Source organism: Paramisgurnus dabryanus, chromosome 1 (assembly GCF_030506205.2).
Source record: "Paramisgurnus dabryanus chromosome 1, PD_genome_1.1, whole genome shotgun sequence".
NCBI classification, from domain to species: Eukaryota; Metazoa; Chordata; class Actinopteri; order Cypriniformes; family Cobitidae; genus Paramisgurnus; species Paramisgurnus dabryanus.
In genome coordinates this window covers 6,579,071-6,588,947 of record NC_133337.1, presented here as the reverse complement: position 1 = coordinate 6,588,947, position 9,877 = coordinate 6,579,071, and the positions used below count along the sequence as shown (strand labels likewise).

General features: G+C 38.5%; 1 protein-coding gene and 1 long non-coding RNA gene across 4 annotated transcripts in view; one reads left to right on the top strand and one right to left on the bottom strand.

The window, feature by feature from the left end:
- LOC135747080 (uncharacterized) overlaps positions 1-9,737 on the top strand; it is a 22,170-nt gene extending 12,433 nt beyond the window's left edge. The window contains exons 1-4 of one of the 2 annotated variants that reach the window (XR_010531665.2): positions 6,189-6,261; positions 6,749-6,808; positions 7,996-9,351; positions 9,486-9,737. This is a non-coding gene — a long non-coding RNA (uncharacterized lncRNA). Of the gene's footprint in view, positions 1-6,188; positions 6,262-6,748; positions 6,809-7,995; positions 9,352-9,485 lie in introns of those variants that run through there. The other variant, XR_012337357.1, reaches the window with a different exon arrangement.
- Positions 1-9,877, bottom strand: part of chst11 (carbohydrate (chondroitin 4) sulfotransferase 11) — a 90,185-nt gene that overhangs the window by 38,938 nt on the left and 41,370 nt on the right. The gene's annotated exons all lie outside the window — the stretch shown is intronic.

The following is a 9,877-nucleotide window of genomic DNA, read 5'->3' as shown; positions in this document are numbered from 1 at the left end:
TGCTAATGGTCTAATCAGATTCAATGGATTGTGCTAAGCTATGCTAAAACTGGTACCGCCAGACCCGGAGATCAGCTGAATGGATTCCAATACGGTAAAAAATTAAATGTTTAACTCTAAGGGAGCTGGAAAATTAGCATATATATTTTTTTTAAAGTGGAGTGTCCCTTTTAGCAGAAAAGAGAAACTACTGAAATAATAAAGATATCGTATCTATACTTTTACTTATGGGCAGTCAACAATAATGACAGCAATACTCCATACATGACGAGATACAAAAGCTGTCAACTTTTACACTAAAGAGTGCATATTAGGACCTCAAAAGTACATATGTTGTCTCAGGGTCATACATGTACCTCAAAGATACATATTTGTACCTAAATAACACATAGGAGGACATTTAAAAGGTATAATCCCAGTAATAGCTTTTGAATGCCCTTTTCTGACAGTGTATGAAGAATAAATTTATTTCTCCCTCTTCTAAGCACACACGCACCTATACATATAGTGTGTGTGTGTGTGTGTGTGTGTGTGTGTGTGTGTGTGTGTGTGTGTGTGTGTGTGTGTGTGTGTGTGTGTGCGTGTGCGTGTGAGTGTGCGTGTGCGTGTGTGTGTGGTTTGGTATATATGGTTTACGGGGACATGAATAGTGTATAATGACATGTTCACTATGCTATAAACATAAACGGCTTCAAAAAACGTACTAAATGGTACTTTTTCATAGATTAAAGACTGCCAACAGGTTTGTGTGATGGTTGGGTCAGGGGAATATACAGTTTTTACAGTATAAAATGCATTGCATTTATGAAATTGTCCCCGTAAACCACATATGCCAAACGTGTGTGTGTGTATTGTTTGACTGTAACACTATGTTGGTATAGATAAATGATTAAATGCATTTGTGCAAACAGTCTTCATGCTGGAACTGACAGTAATAGTTCTCTTTCTTTAAATAGTGACCAGCACTGCTGAAACAACACTACATGAAAGCTAATGACCGGCACTACTGAAATGGTGCCCTATGAAAGCAACCTCTGTGCCACGCGCCACATGGGTTAAGACTGACAGATTTAGTACTACATTCATTCTCTCAGCAGGCAAGTCTTATGAATGCCGGCGTAACATTATCTTGACTTATAGCACGTTTTTCTGTTATGTTAATGGTCATATGTGTTCACCCAGACACAGAGAGTATTGTTTAAAAGTGCGTTAATGCCTGTACGCTTACAGGGTTCCCAGAGCGTCTGATATCTGATTAATCCAGCTAGAAACGAGGAAGAAACAGAGACTTCTGGGAATGAGAACGAAATGTTAACAAGGGTAACCGAGTGTATGCATGTGACCTAGTGTGTGAAAACCCAGCTGTACATCCGATGAAGAACATTCTGTGAAAACATAGCCTTGATATCATTCAAATTGACAGTGTAAGGTCATGTCAAAGATTAAAATCAATTTGAAGTCAGTGATGGAAATCAAATTTAAATTAGATTATCAGACTTTAGCCTGGATTTTACAGACAGGGTCACATAAAGAGATAAATAGACTTGAAAGGAAATTCCTGTTGTAAAGACCAACACCTTTACTACCACTTGTTAGTGGTGGGCGATACTGCAAAATTTGGTATCGATCCGATACCAAATACATATAGGGTCAGTATTGCCGATTCCGATACCAATCCGATACTTTTTACTTAAAAAATACTTCTGTGTAGGGGAGAGCAGTATGTCATAATTTCTGAGGTGAATGAATGATTAATTCTTTAGGCTTTTTTTATGAAAGTATTGAAGTCCACAAAATTATTAGGTATTAGGAACTGTAGAATTAATTTGTTACAACCTTTTTTTTTTAAATAAAGAATAACAAAAATCTCAATTTTTCTGGTTTTAAAAGCAAATGAAATAAAGTGCACACAATTACTTTTTACACGTATCAAGTTACAGTATTATTATTTAGTTATTTAGAGCCGTAAAATAGCTCCACAAAACGCTTTTCTTCCTCTCGGCCATCCTGATCTCTCACTCAGTTCGCTGCTCCTCGGCGCGTTGTGTCAGTGAGTCAGGTGACGACACAACAACGAATCACAGCAGAGCAGCAGGAGGGGGAGGAGTAGCAAAGTGGGCCAGGCTGAGAAAGCAGCGTTTGCTTAGGATTGTAGGTAGAAGACACAAGCAAAGTATAATGAACGTAGAGGAGAGATATTTAAATTGAAGTATCGATTCAATTACAATTGTATCGATCTGATACCAATACCAGTGTTGGCATCGATACTATCGATATTAAGATCGATCCGCCCACCCCTACCACTTGTTGTATTTTGGATCCTGGTCCACTGGATACAAGGCTTTTTAACTAACTTAACTATATTGTTTACCCTCTTCTTATAACATCCAGAAACAATAGGCTGCAGTAAATGTGTGCGTATATGTAGTTCAATATGTGTTCACACCACCTGAGCATGCACTAAACAAAGACCACCTGTGTTCAGGTGGTCACTGTCGCTTTTAAATTGGGGGCTATTGGACAAGCACCTGCTTCAATCTCCTGTGTGCTGACAACATCATTGACAATGTCTGACCACCTGTATCCCCACCTCAACCTGACCTTGAGCTAACCCTCTTCATCAAACAGTCGGCCATTGTTTGGGACAAACCATTCTGCAGCTGAAAATGAAGCTGCAGCCCATACGTATTGATGAAATATCTCACTGTTGATAGATGAGGGTCTAGCGACAATTTTCATTCTGGAAAGTAGAGACAATAAAGCCAGAAAAATAACCAAAGGCCCAGAGATTTAATTTAATCCGACGGGAAATTAGAGGTCTAAATAAGCAAAGCAGAACTGTTTTATCCTTCTCATCGACAAATGCACAGCCAAAGAGTAAACATAAAGATGTAGGGTGAAAAAGAGAATTATAGATGAGACAGAAAGCAGATATTAAATATAAAGAGAGAAATACTGGATTATTTGTTAACAAGCCCAGCTGAACACATGACCTTGTGTTGATCTTTCCCAGCATGCTAGTTTACTCCAGCACTATAAACATACACGGCAGCCATCCATCAGCTGAGGATTATGGTATACTGGAGAATTAATCACTTCTGTTTAACATAGTTTAAAACACATCACTTTCCTTATCACAGCCCTAAACAGATACATCACACTAAAACATACTCACATGATGCCACATACAGCAAAAAACAAAACAAAAAAAAAACATGCAATTAAGATTTTAATAAAGATTACAGAGCTCCATTCGGAAAAACAACATCAGGCTATTATATCTTCTGACATGACTTAGCAAACATGACAAGCAATTAATAATAACTTTTACTGTGGACATCCTATCGAGATTAAAAACTAACATTCGCCAAGTGCCAAATTTGCTTTGGTGAGTAAAAACAAATTTGCACAAATCCAATTGTAAGAATTACAGTCCGGCCCTTGCCGATATTGTTGAAAAGGATTTATATTATGGACAGGTACTTTCAGGTTCATCTGATTCTGGTGATTTTTTTTGCAATCTGTCCATTTTGCATAAATCAATACTTCAGCCAAATATCAAAATTACCCCATGATTTACTCACCCTCAAGCAATCCGAAATACATATGCCCATAATCTTTTAGACGAGCACATTTGGAGTTATTTTAGTAAATTTTATTTGCCCTTCTAAGCTTTTTAATGGTAGTGAAAATTACAGCTAAGACCAGCATAAGCTGGTGAGCTGGTTTAAGCTGGTCTCCCACTTGGTTTTAGCTGGTATTTCTGGTGTAGCAAGCTGGTCTAGCTGTGTTTTAGTCACTTTTTAAGCTGGTTAAGCTGTGTTTTGGTCACTTTTGAAACTGGTCTAGCTGGACTTAGCTGGTCAGGCTGGAAGACCAACTGACCCACCAGCTTGACCAGCTTTGCCAGGTTGGGAGCAACATCTTAAACCAGTTACTGTCAGCTTAAACCAGATACCAGATTATGGAATTTTCAGTAGAGAAAACAGTGATCAGGGAACTTCTGACTTTAAACTCTAAAAAGTGCATTCATCCAAGTAATCCAGAAAGCTCCAAGGGGTTAATAAAGGCCTTCTGTGGGTAATCAATGCAACTTTGTAAGAAAAATATCAAAATATTTTTTTTTACTTGAATAGCTAGCTTCAACGCCATATTGTTTTGGCAAGAGAGTTTTAGGGTATTTTCACATATACACTGTTTAGGTATCCCCAAATGACGTGTCGATCCAAGTACGGTTCGTTTGGGTCAGTGTGAACACAACATCCGCACTCGGGTGCGCACTAAACGGCCGCTCCGAGACCGCTCTAAACAGGTGGTCTCGGAGCGGCTGTCGCCGAACTCTGGGGCGACCCACCTGTGGTGTGAACACTGCTGGACCTTGGGCCGAACCAAATACAGGGAGTTCTCCACATGTTAGAGCCACTGGGCTTTCGTCGTGACGTGAGCCGGGTGTTATATTGTGGGTTAACAACAAACAAGCCAATCCTGGTCCGTTGCTGAGATTCGCTGTCTCCTTTACGTTTTAGCTGATGATTTTATAAATGCATAGCTGTCCTCCACACACAAATAGTGACATTACGGGCTTTTTAGCAAACGGCTCCGTGAGAAAGGCTTTAATAGAACAGCTATACAATTTCGCGTTAAAGCAAAGAAACTTTGCAAAGACGTGCATCGTTTATCTCCACATCTTGATAGCTGCGCTCTCCCTGTCAGGCCGGTTGTCGTGGAAACGTGGGGGTGTTCATGAGATGGCAAGAGCTGTCAGAGACCAATAACAGCGCTGACCGTTGTCACGTGGTGTACGGTGCGGCATTTCGAGTACAGTAAAAAAAAATATGTGAACACGGACCGCACTAACTGAAAAATGATACAATGTATTTTGGTGAGCTCCGAGGCTGCACCACGGTGCGCACCAACATATGTGAAAACACTCTTAGCTTAGTGGTTGCCATTGGTACTTTGCACAGTGAATCTCGTGAATCGTGAGTCCAAGATGACGTTGTTACCGGAAGCTTGTTTTTATAGTTTATAAAGTTTAAAATATAGATTTTTTTACAAAATCGAATCCATGACCTGCGGAAGGCCTTTATTAACCCATTGGAGTCGTGTGGATTACTTCTGTGAAGGGTGGAGGCACTTTTTAGGGTTTAAAGTCAGAAGTTGTTCCCTGATCCCTGTTTTCTACCATTATAAGCTTGGAAAAGCAAGGAAATTCAATAAAAAAAACTCTAAATGTGTTCATGTGAAGAATGATGGACATGTATCTCAGATTGCTTGAGGGTGAGCAAATCATGGGGTAATTTTGATATTTGGATGGTGTATCGCTTTATTGACTACACTGCTCTACTCACAAAGTTGAACCACTTAGGAGGGGGGTCACGATTCTCCAAATCCTCAATTCATACATTTTCGATTCTAAGGTCACAATTTGATTCAAGTCTCGATTTTGTTTCCTTTTTTTGAAAGCACAAAAAAATGCTATGCCATTTTTAGACAAGACTTTTATGAAATATAATATCTGAGCTTGGACCCGGAGATGCCCTGCCATGTTAGTCGTGCTGCCAGTGGTAAAGTATGGTACACGCACATACCTGATAAAACTAAACTTCCTACTTTGCACCTTAAAAACACCCTTTATTACCATCAGACGAGATTGTGAGACTACCCATGTAAAAAAGTAGTATACTTTTGTGTATTAGAAATATGATTGAAGTACATGAAGTATAAAACAAGTATGCTTCTACTTGTTGTACTTAATTTAAAGAATATTTATTATGTACTTTTTAAAAGTATACTTCCAAAAAGATGTAATTAAGTTCAACTTAACAGTCCAAAAAATAAGTATACTAATTTACCAGTAATTCAATTATCTTTTAAATGTACTTTTTGAAAGTATACTTCCAAAAAAATGTAATTAAGTTCAACTTAAGAGTCCAAAAAATAAATCCCTGCTAAACTTTAGGTTTGCCAGATAAATGAGGCAGAGTGCTTGGAAACGTAATAAAAAGTATTATAAAAAGTACATAAAGTGCCAGCAGAGGATCCAAAATAATGAAAAAAAAAAACATTTGAAACATCCAATGCATCTTGGAATTCGTAGTCATTTAACATCTACAGCATGTTACAACGCCAGGGCAAAAGACTCCAATTCCCAGAATGCACCTGCACCCACCCAATCATTCCCACCAATCAGGATCAAGGGCATTATTTCAAACCGCCACTGACTCGGTCTTCGTTTTCATGCTAAACAGTACGGCTGAGGTAAGTTTGACTTTCATTCCTCTACATCTCGCAGATCTGTTCCATATTTGTTCTTCACTGTGATTATTTTTGTCTTTGTGTGAGAAGTGTTTTAATTTAAAGCACACACAGGAAACAGTATACACTGTACACAGTAACATGCAGTTTTTCCATGAGCAAAGTTACATGCAAAATGCCTGATAATCGAATCAATTCGATGTTTACAACTTTTAAAATAAAACTGCAAGATTACTTGTGTTGGAGATGTTCAGCTAACTGTAGAAAATGTCTCTTTCTGCTTCTGTTGTTTAAAAGCTCATTGCTGTAGTTCTGATAGATGCTGGTTATTTTGCAAGCCTGTTTTAAAAGCTTTATTCTGTTTAGTAACTAAGCCAGCTTCACTTTACGTTAGATGCTGTTGTAAAGAAGCTTGGAGTCAAAATATATTTTAAAGTTGTATGATTGCCTTCTTTTTTAATATGATGTCTATCCATGTTTGTGTTTACAGAGGTCATGTACCATGTGGTCGACCTTGCTGACGCTGAAGAGGTTTCTGTGTAAAAATTATGTAAGTTAAAGCTCACGTAACACACGCTGTTTCTGCATTTCTGATATTAATCTGGAGTACCTATGGAGTAGTATGACATCCTTTATATCTCTGAAGAGTCTTTAGTTTAATCAGATTTATAAAAGAAAGATTAGCTTTACCGAATCTTTCCGATAACGTACGAAAAAATGAAGAAGGAGGAGTTATAACACGGGAGGAGCGAGTACGAGTCATGCAACACTATACAACACTGTTTTAACTTATGATTCACTACATGTTCGTGTCATTTATATAATATACACGCGCCTATTTCCAACATAAGACAGAAGTCTTACTTACCACGTGTAACTCGTCATGAAAATCCACCGCATCAAACACACACGCAAAACTCCGCTGCTAATCCGGATAATAAACTATATCCATTGTTTCCATAAGGCTGGATGTCTTCTCCTTACATCCAAAAACACACTTCTTGTTGTGCCATTGTTGACTTTTGAAATTAAACAAAGCTGAGTGGCGTGATAAGCTGTTAGCAAGCTCTAGCGTCTCCCGCTGACTGACGGCTGGGCGGGGTTTTCCGGGGGAAGTTTTCCGGCGGAAGCCCATATAAAGAAGTGATACGTTTCGAAAACCCCTGAAACGTCAGTTAGAACCGTAATCGAAAAAAATTTGCCGAAACTTGTACGAACCCTGGCGAAGTGCATTCGGCACAGAAATACTCTGAAACACGCCCAACTGCATTTTTGACACTTTGCCTACGTTTAGCATGAGGAAACAACTCTATAACTGTGTTAATAAGTCAGAATGCTTGAAATACCATTAAACCCCCCCTTTAAGTTTAATCATTTAATTTAATCTTGTTTTAATTCATGCCCATGTCATGCTGGCTACCAGTCAAATATCGCATACAATTAAAAATACTATTAATCACCTATAAAACCTTAAATGGCCCAGCACCTTCGTATCTAATAGAATTAATATCAGAATACAATCCAACATGTGCACTGCAGTCGCAAATTTCTGGTCTCTTAATTATCCCTAGAATATCAAAAGTGTCTAAGCTCTGAAATGATTTGCCAGCTGATGTTTGTGAATCAGACACAGTCAATCACTTTAAATCTAAAGGGACACTTCACCCATTTGTATTAAGCTTTGTATCTTTAGAACCCCAGTCATGTTTTTGAATGGTCGTGCATCATTTCCTGTAGGGCCGTGCACAGGGGGGTGGCCCGGTGGCTAGAGCAACTGCCCCTCTGCCCTAATCAGCTGAGGTGCCCCTCTCACCAACCGCCAACCCGGGTCAAAGTGTTCTGTTACTGCTCGTCTAAAGATCCACCTTTTCTGGTAATCCACTTCGTGATTTCCCGCCCGCTACGCAGCATCTCTCACAATCTGTGTTCACTCTTTGAAGGGCGGAGACGACAGTTTGTTGTATTAACAGGTAGATTCATTACATTACCTCATTTGTTAAGCTGCTCAATTAGTAATTTGGTAGTTTGAAGCCGATAGATGTCGTGTACTATATTTATTTTTGCTTTGTTGTTTTCTCGTGATCACGACTTAATTCTCCTTATCTCGAGATAGTTGTATTCTTGTGATGTGATTAAAGCTTACAAAATACCATAATTTCTAGACAGCAAAAGCATATTTAGCTAAATTAGCATGAATGAACAAATGAGATTTTACTTGGATCAGGGATTCGCTCAAGATGAAACAGATTTGCCAATAATTCACCATTTGATAGCGCGTTGAATTTAGGGACCGTCTATAAAGTAACTCCATATACGTTTTGGCACACTTTGTAGACAAAAAAAATAAAAACCAATGTTTTCACAAAAACAAGAAGACTGCAAAGGAAGGCTGCAAAAGCTCTTCAAAATTGTAAACATGGATTCAAAGCTTCAGCACGTAAATCATATAGAATATTAAGCAGTAATCAACAAACACCACGAACCACTCTGTGAGTAGCACAGTTCTGAAAATGAACGTTAAGTGTTGTTTTAATGACATGTTTGTGCATGGCCCTTAACTTCCATTCTGAAGCAGTCAAGAGACGCTTCTAAACAAGTCAAAAAGTCAAGACACGACGCATTGTCAAAATTTCAGTGACCATCACCTTAGTTCATCCAAAACAAACCAGAAATGAGACTCAAAGTGTTTAATACCGGATTTATTCTTTAAGACTTTTTCTTTAACAAAGCATTCACATAATTTGTCTAGTAAATTATACTTATCTCGCAAAAGTTAGCTTGTACGGAACAAAGCATTCACATAACTTGTCTGGGTAATTTACTAATGCCGCAATAGCTAGCCTGTCTGGAACCGAGCATATATTAAAACACAACACTGTGTGACACTTGCATTACATGTGAATGGCCCCTACGCTAATAGGATTTTGTTTCTCTCTCCCTGTCTCGTCCTCAAACCCGAGGACATTGAGACAAATAGACCAGTTCCGGCTGCCGTGGAGGTCAACACACCACTGATCTACTGGCTGCCCTTCAACGTGATGCCCAGCTGATGACTTACCACCGACGGAACCCGGAACTTTTGCTACTTATATTGTCTGTCGATTTTTCTATGTTTCCCCTGCTTCTTTTAATGTAAAGCTGCTTTGAAACAACTACAAATTGTGAAAAGCGCTATATAAATAAAATTGAATTTAATTGAAATGAAATGTCTCTTTCTTGTTTTACAGATGCAGTGAAGGAGTGATTCCCCAACATCGAGGTGGCAGAGATCCGGGACCTTCTACAGAGGAAGTGCAACAATGACAGTTACAAGGCCTCCAGTAGTTCAAATCAGAGCTAGATGTGCATATAGTACAAGTTGTTCGCAATTGTTCTCTTCCAGGCATTTCAAAGAAAGTCGACTGTTTAAGGTTCCCCATTTTGCCAATATCTGTTTTTTGTGTGTTACTTTTGTGTCAATAATAAAGATCCTTTTTTGAAATGCAGTTTGTAATCTGTTTGTGTGCATTTGAACTGAATTGTTATATAATACACTTGTAGTGTAATAGCAACATTCATGCTTAAGTATAACAAAATGGGTATAAAAGTACAAATTAAATATACTTAAAATATAAAAAAT